This window comes from Mixophyes fleayi, chromosome 6 (assembly GCF_038048845.1).
Source record: "Mixophyes fleayi isolate aMixFle1 chromosome 6, aMixFle1.hap1, whole genome shotgun sequence".
Taxonomy (NCBI): domain Eukaryota; kingdom Metazoa; phylum Chordata; class Amphibia; order Anura; family Limnodynastidae; genus Mixophyes; species Mixophyes fleayi.
The window spans coordinates 161,190,025-161,197,390 of record NC_134407.1 but is presented as its reverse complement, the minus strand read 5'-3'; positions in this window follow the sequence as shown (position 1 = coordinate 161,197,390).

Here is a 7,366-nt window from a genome sequence, read left to right as displayed (position 1 = left end):
AATAATCCATTATATTTAAGAATATAGTATCCGCAAATATGACACTTTGTATATAAAGCAGGCCTAATGTTCCCTTTGTTTCCAAATTCAAATAATCATGGTCAGCAAACCTAAAATACAGGTTGTCTTACACAAAGAAGCTATTAATAACATATACATTGAATATTTGTCTAACTTTTAACAAATTGATAGAACTTGACATTTTTGACATTTCATATATGTTTGCTGTGAAGCTTAAGTAAGTGAAAGTTACTATTTTCACTGGTATCACCCACTTTCTGAAAAAAGGTTAAGGGGGAAATTTATTAAGGATTACTTACTATCCAGCTGCTTGGAAGCTGAAAGGTTAAATCATGGCGACGTGAGGAGCTCTGTGTTGGTTTCAAAACACCTATATCACATGTGGTTTAGCCCATAACCGCATATGGTTTATGGAAACCCGCCATTAGCTAGGTCCTCTTGGTGGCCACCGGACCTAGAGATGCCCAGCCTAATGGTATGTAACACTGGGCTCCTAATGGTACCCCTGGCAGGTGTGTACTAGGGAAATAGTAAATAGTTTTAAAATGCCCCTGTATAATAAATAGCTGGTGCCCTTGATCAAGAAGCTGGAGCCCTTGGTCAAGTGGCTATTCAAACTCCGAGTTGACTTCGATGCCAGCCGTGGCACACTAAAGTAACATGAAATCTTCAAAAGCTTTCTTGCAAAGCAGAACATCATTGGCGGAAATCTCGTACTTCTAATGATTTCCTCATATATACATTTATCTAGCACTCCTATCGAAATGCTCTGGACACTGCTAAACAAACATACTTCCAATCTCTGATCAGGCAGAAATGGCCAAAGCCCTTTTAACACCTTTAACTCTCTTCTCAACCCTCCCACCCCATACCCTGACTACTATCAGTGCTCAAGATCTTGTTCCCTACTTCAAGGAATACAGAAGTGGAAGTAGCAACTTTGTTTGAGAGGCATGCTATGGTATCAGTAGCTGATGGGGAGTGCTGGTGCTTTACTGCCATTGGAGGCTTTTTGGGGTACCTCTTGATAAATTAGATCTCAATTTGAAAACACATATATGTATGGCCCAAAAATAGGTACTCTCATTGTTTAGAGTTAGGAGCACCCTATTAGAGGAAGCGCCGTGAAGTGGTAAGTAGCTTACCATGCATTTGCAAATGTGTAAGATTTCTGCATTTTATGTACAAATAGAAATAGTAACTCTTTTGCTGGTTGTAGCAGTGTGCTGGGCGATTTTTTTCTTCCTACTTCAAGGATAACATTTTTAAGATCAGACCGCAGTTCGGTTGGAGCTCTTGCTGGACGGTCCTCTTTCCCTGCTGCCACTGCATCCCAGCCATCAACTACAGCTTGGGCATGCGGCGATGGTTTAAAATGTATTATTGTTTTCTGAGCGGCTAGGGAGGTGTGTGTCCTCTGCCCCTCTCTGATTGGTCCTTGTTAGTATTTAAGGCAGGGGGGGCTTAACCTCCCTGTCGGTTATAACGGTTGTTTAAACACATTTGCTGACCTGCTCCTGTTTAAAGTGGATACTCTGCCAAAATTCGGATTGTATCCTGTTGTGACCCTTGGTTTGTTTATGGATCCTGCTTGAATTCTGATTGTCCCTGAACTTTGGCTTTGTCTCTCTGATTCTCCCAGCTTGCAACCAGCCATGATCATTTGGCCTATCCCTGACTATCCTGCTTGCTTCTGACTCTCGATTCTTGACCTGTTCCTGCTATCCGTCTGTTGTGCCCCTGTTCTTCTGCCTCATACCTCTGCGATACGGTGACTTCACATAAGTCTTTAGTACACTAGTGTTAAGTCCTGGGGCATTTGAGTACCTGTGAGTGCAACTAATTCTACGGAAAAGGCAGCTGCTTTAGGCAAAGACCTCTTGCCATCAGTTCTTAAAGCTTATGTCAGTAACAAGTAGCTGTAACACTGACTTAAAATTGTATCCTCTTCCTCAGCAAATAACCAGCTCAATTTCTTCTTACAAATGAAGATGAAGTATCTTCTCTTTTCTCATCTTCTTACGCCTGATCTCTTGATCTTATACCCACACTAAACGGTAGATCCCTGGATCTTGTTCCCATCCTAACCCTAACTAAAATCTGTAATCTCTCACTCTCTACTGGTATAATTCATCATTATTCAAACACGCATGGATTACTCTCATCCTGAAATAAAATAAATTCTTGCCAAAACTCTATCAAATTTCCATCCCATCTCTCATCTCCCATGCACCCTCCAACCTTCTCGAGAGAATTGCCAACACTCACCTCACATGCTTTCTTTCCTCACATTACCTATTGGACCCTCTTCAGCCAGGCTTTTGTTCCCAACACTCCACAGAGACTGCACTGACAAAGGTTGTCAATGATTTAACCGTTGCTAAATCTAAAGGCCATTACTTGCCTGTAATTCTCCTGGACCTCTCTGCTGCATTTTACACTATTGGCCACTCTATCTTCTCATAATAATGCTACAATCCCTCGGTCTTCAGGACACTGTCCTATCCTACCTATCTTAATCACTCTTTCAGTGTTAGTTTGTCTGGATCCACCTCCTCTCGGCTTCCTTTATCAGTTGGAGTACCACAAGGCTCAGTCTAGGTCCTTTGCTCTTCTATACCACTTTCTTGGAAAACTAATAAGCTCCTTTGGATTTCAGTATAATCTCTGTAAGGATGATGCCCAACTGTATCTTGCCTCTCCTGATCTATCACCATCTGTGTTGGCCTGTGGTACTGATTGTCTTTCTGCCAATTCATCTCGGATGTCCTCTCGCAAACTCAAAAGTAATCTTTCAAAAACAGGGTTAATAATATTCCCACCAGCCAACAGCAGTTACCTACCTGACATTTATATTTCTTATGACAACATAACAATGTTGCCCTAGAGGGGGCAGCTCATCCTGTCACCATTTTTACCAACCATACAAATTTAATCTACCGCCAAATGGCTCACTGTCTCATTCTCAGGCACACGAGATGGTCTCTTTTTTTTACACATTTCAATCTTATTAAGACCTATAGAGTGGGTTCTAAGAATTAGAGAGCTGATGCCCTCTCTCATACTTTTGACATTTCGGCTCTTTAGACCACTCGAAATTCTAAACCAATTTTGGATCCCATCAGCATCCTAGCACTAAACGGTACCTATCCCAAAACTCCATCAGTTGATAGCTCCTTCCGGAATCCCAAGTTCTATCCTTAAGTGCTCCAAATTAGCAGGACATGCAGGGGTAAAGAAAACCTTCCCTCTGGTTTCCAGGTATAACTGGTGGTCCTGAAGATGTCCAACAATTTGTCCAAACTTGTACAGTCTGTGCTCGGCATAAAATTCCAAGGCAGACTCCATTCGGTCACTTTTGGCCATAATCTATTCCTGGCAAACCGTGGTACAGCATCTCCATGAACTACATTACAGACATGCCTGATAGAAAATGCTTTATCACCATATGACGGTTTCTCTAAAATGGCTCACTTTGTACCACATCCAGTGCCACAGTTTTAGATCACTCCCCGAGTGATCTGGCATGGTCCCTAGTTCTTCTTGTTCCATGGTGCTCCTAGTTTGGTTGCATTCCCTGTTTCCTGACTACCTCTTGCCTTTTGTATTGGTACCATTGGATCTCCTGGTTCTGACTCGATCTGTTCCTGACTTTCCTCTGACTCACATATTGGTTCGAATCTTCCAGTTCAACCTCGGGTACCCTGACTACGCTTATTTTTACTCCTTGTAACGTCCACTGTCCTTCTGATGCTGACCCGGCTAGTCCACCATTCTCCACTGTGATCTAGTTAGCTCGCTAGCGACTGACTTTGAGGGCCACAACCTGCACGTTTCAGGCAGCGAAGACCAAACCTCCTTGCGGGGTCTCTGGTGAACACTGGGGACACGTTAGACTTCACACCTGATTGTCCAGTACGTCAACTGCTAGTCAGTGAACGTCCATTTTTCCTCTTGTGTTGTGACAATACCATCATCTGCAGCAATATTATTATTATTATTATTATTATTATTATTGTAGATTTATAAGGCGCCACAGTGCTCCGTAGCGCCGTACAGTAGAGAAAACAGTAAATACATAAAACAGGGACATACAAGGTAGACAAAACAAATGCAGATATGAAAACAAATGGTATGAAGGACCCTGCTTATTAGAGAGCTTACATTTGAAGTGGAAGAGTGAACAGCTGAAACAAGGAGTAAATGTGTCAGAGTGGAGATTGGGATAGTTGTGAGGGTGCATTAGTGTGAATATTGTTATCAATGATAAGGTCACCTCTAAAAAAGAGATGGGTTTTCAATGAGCATCTAAAGATTTGGAGGCTGTGGGAAAGTCTGATTGAGCGTGGTAGGGAATTCCATAAGTAGAGAGCAGCACGGGAGAAGTCTTGTAGGCAGGAGTGAGAGGTGGTTAGCAGAGACGAGACAAGGAGCAGGTCAGAGGTAGATCTAAGAGGGCTGGAGGGAGAGTATTTTCATATGAGATTGGAGGGGTAGTGTTGTTGAGGGCTTTGTAGTTAAAGGTGAGTAATTTGAATTTGATTCTGGAGGACACAGGAAGCCAGAACATTAATGGGGAATGGTCCGATATCCCTATAGCCAGATAATCTATACTTGTTACAAGAGGAGTCAACCAATATGAGAATGCGTGTAATGAGTAGTGGAGTGACATGACAATTGTTTTGTTTCTGGATGTCTAAGTCTCCAGATATCTACAAGGCCTATTCCATTAATGGGGTAGGTTTGGGGGGGATCTGGACCATTGACTCCCTCCACCTATTGAGACGCATCCATGGCATTGTTAAAATAACCCAGTCATACTACTGGAGTATCAGGTGAGAGTGCCATAAAAGATGTTTTGAAAATATCACTACTGTAGGGGGTTGGTATATAGAGTACTAGAATTATAAGTGGGGATGAATTAATAACCATACTTAGGAACACAAATCTTCAATAATGTATTGGTTTGAATTTGCCACTTTATGAAATGTAATAGTTTGTTATTTAAAATGTGGACACCCTGAGCATTCAGGGAGTGCACTGGATGATGATGATGATGTTGCAAGCCAATAGCGGCTTCCTGGCAATAAGACACTACACTCGAAAAAGAGAACAGGTCGAGTAATACTCACGATCTTCAGAAGGAATAATCTCTCAAGTGCTTTCTGCCCATGTTCCATGGTTGCTGAGGGTCTTATACAGCAGTGTTTAACCACCGTGTCAGGCGTGTTATAGGATACAAGAATGAGGGCACTCCTGTCCTAGAAAGATGGTATTTGTGTGGAGCAACAAATACAAGGATTATAGCAGCAGCTGCTGCAGCTATGCTAAAAAAGGATTTTAATGTAGGATTTTCCCCTTTTTTGCCTGGTGTGTGAGTGCGAGTTATCACTTATCACTAGGGATGTGCACCGGCGACTTTTGAGGTCTCGTGTTTTGTGTTTTGGATCCGGATTTTCGTTATTTTTGAGGTTCGGATTTGTCTCGCAAAACACTTGACGAAAGGTCTCGGTTCGGATTTAAGGTTTTGGATTCGGATTTTTTTTGAAAAAAACATAAAAAGTTTAAAAATCAAGTTTTTGGGCTTATTTTCACTCCTAGGCTATTATTAACCTCAATAACATTCATAAACAAGCATTTCCACTAATTTACAGTGTATTCTGAACACCTCACAATATAGTTATTAGTCCAAAACGTTGCAACAAGGTATCTTTCTGGACTGCGTAGAGGAGTGGGTCACCACAATATATATTAAAAACCCTGAACTTTTATGATTCGCACCAATAAATGTACCTGGACTGCGTAGAGGAGTGGGTCACCACAATATATATTAAAAACCCTGAACTTTTATGATTCGCACCAATAAATGTACCTGGACTGCGTAGAGGAGTGGGTCACCACAATATATTAAAAACCCTGAACTTTTATGATTCGCACCAATAATTGTACCTGGACTGCGTAGAGGAGTGGGTCACCACAATATATTAAAAACCCTGAACTTTTATGATTCGCACCAATAAATGTACCTGGACTGCGTAGAGGAGTGGGTCACCACAATATCTTAAAAACCCTGAACTTTTATGATTCGCACCAATAAATGTACCTGGACTGCGTAGAGGAGTGGGTCACCACAATATATATTAAAAACCCTGAACTTTTATGATTCGCACCAATAATTGTACCTGGACTGCGTAGAGGAGTGGGTCACCACAATATATTAAAAACCCTGAACTTTTATGATTCGCACCAATAAATGTACCTGGACTGCGTAGAGGAGTGGGTCACCACAATATCTTAAAAACCCTGAACTTTTATGATTCGCACCAATAAATGTACCTGGACTGCGTAGAGGAGTGGGTCACCACAATATATATTAAAAACCCTGAACTTTTATGATTCGCACCAATAAATGTACCTGGACTGCGTAGAGGAGTGGGTCACCACAATATATTAAAAACCCTGAACTTTTATGAATCGCACCAATAAATGTACCTGGACTGCGTAGAGGAGTGGGTCACCACAATATATTAAAAACCCTGAACTTTTATGATTCGCACCAATAATTGTACCTGGACTGCGTAGAGGAGTGGGTCACCACAATATATTAAAAACCCTGAACTTTTATGATTCGCACCAATAATTGTACCTGGACTGCGTAGAGGAGTGGGTCACCACAATATATTAAAAACCCTGCACTTTTATGATTCGCACCAATAATTGTACCTGGACTGCGTAGAGGAGTGGGTCACCACAATATATTAAAAACCCTGAACTTTTATGATTCGCACCAATAATTGTACCTGGACTGCGTAGAGGAGTGGTTCACCACAATATATATTAAAAACCCTGAACTTTTATGATTCGCACCAATAAATGTACCTGGACTGCGTAGAGGAGTGGGCACTGGGCACCACAATAAAATATATAAAAAACCTTCAACAGATCTGCATTACACTACACATACGGCTGCTCCTCCATCCTCTCCATCATATACATGTTGGAGTTTTAGCGTGTGACAACCTCTTGTTTTTGATAATGTCAGTGCATTTTGAATATTTTTCAATTTGCCCCACACCACTGAATGTACTTTATCTATGATACGCAATACGCATCTATCTATCTTGACTGCGTAGTGTGGTGGCCCCGGTACACAATTTGGTACCGAGGCCACAATATAATTAAAAAACCCTCCACGTGTCAGAATTCCACCAAACAAGTTTCTGGACTGCATAGTGGGGTGGCCCCGGTACCCAATTTGATACCGGGGCCACAATACCTCCTCCAAACATGGTACAGACAATTCGTCATTGAGATCCCAGACAGACAGGGTCAAAGTGTTATTGTT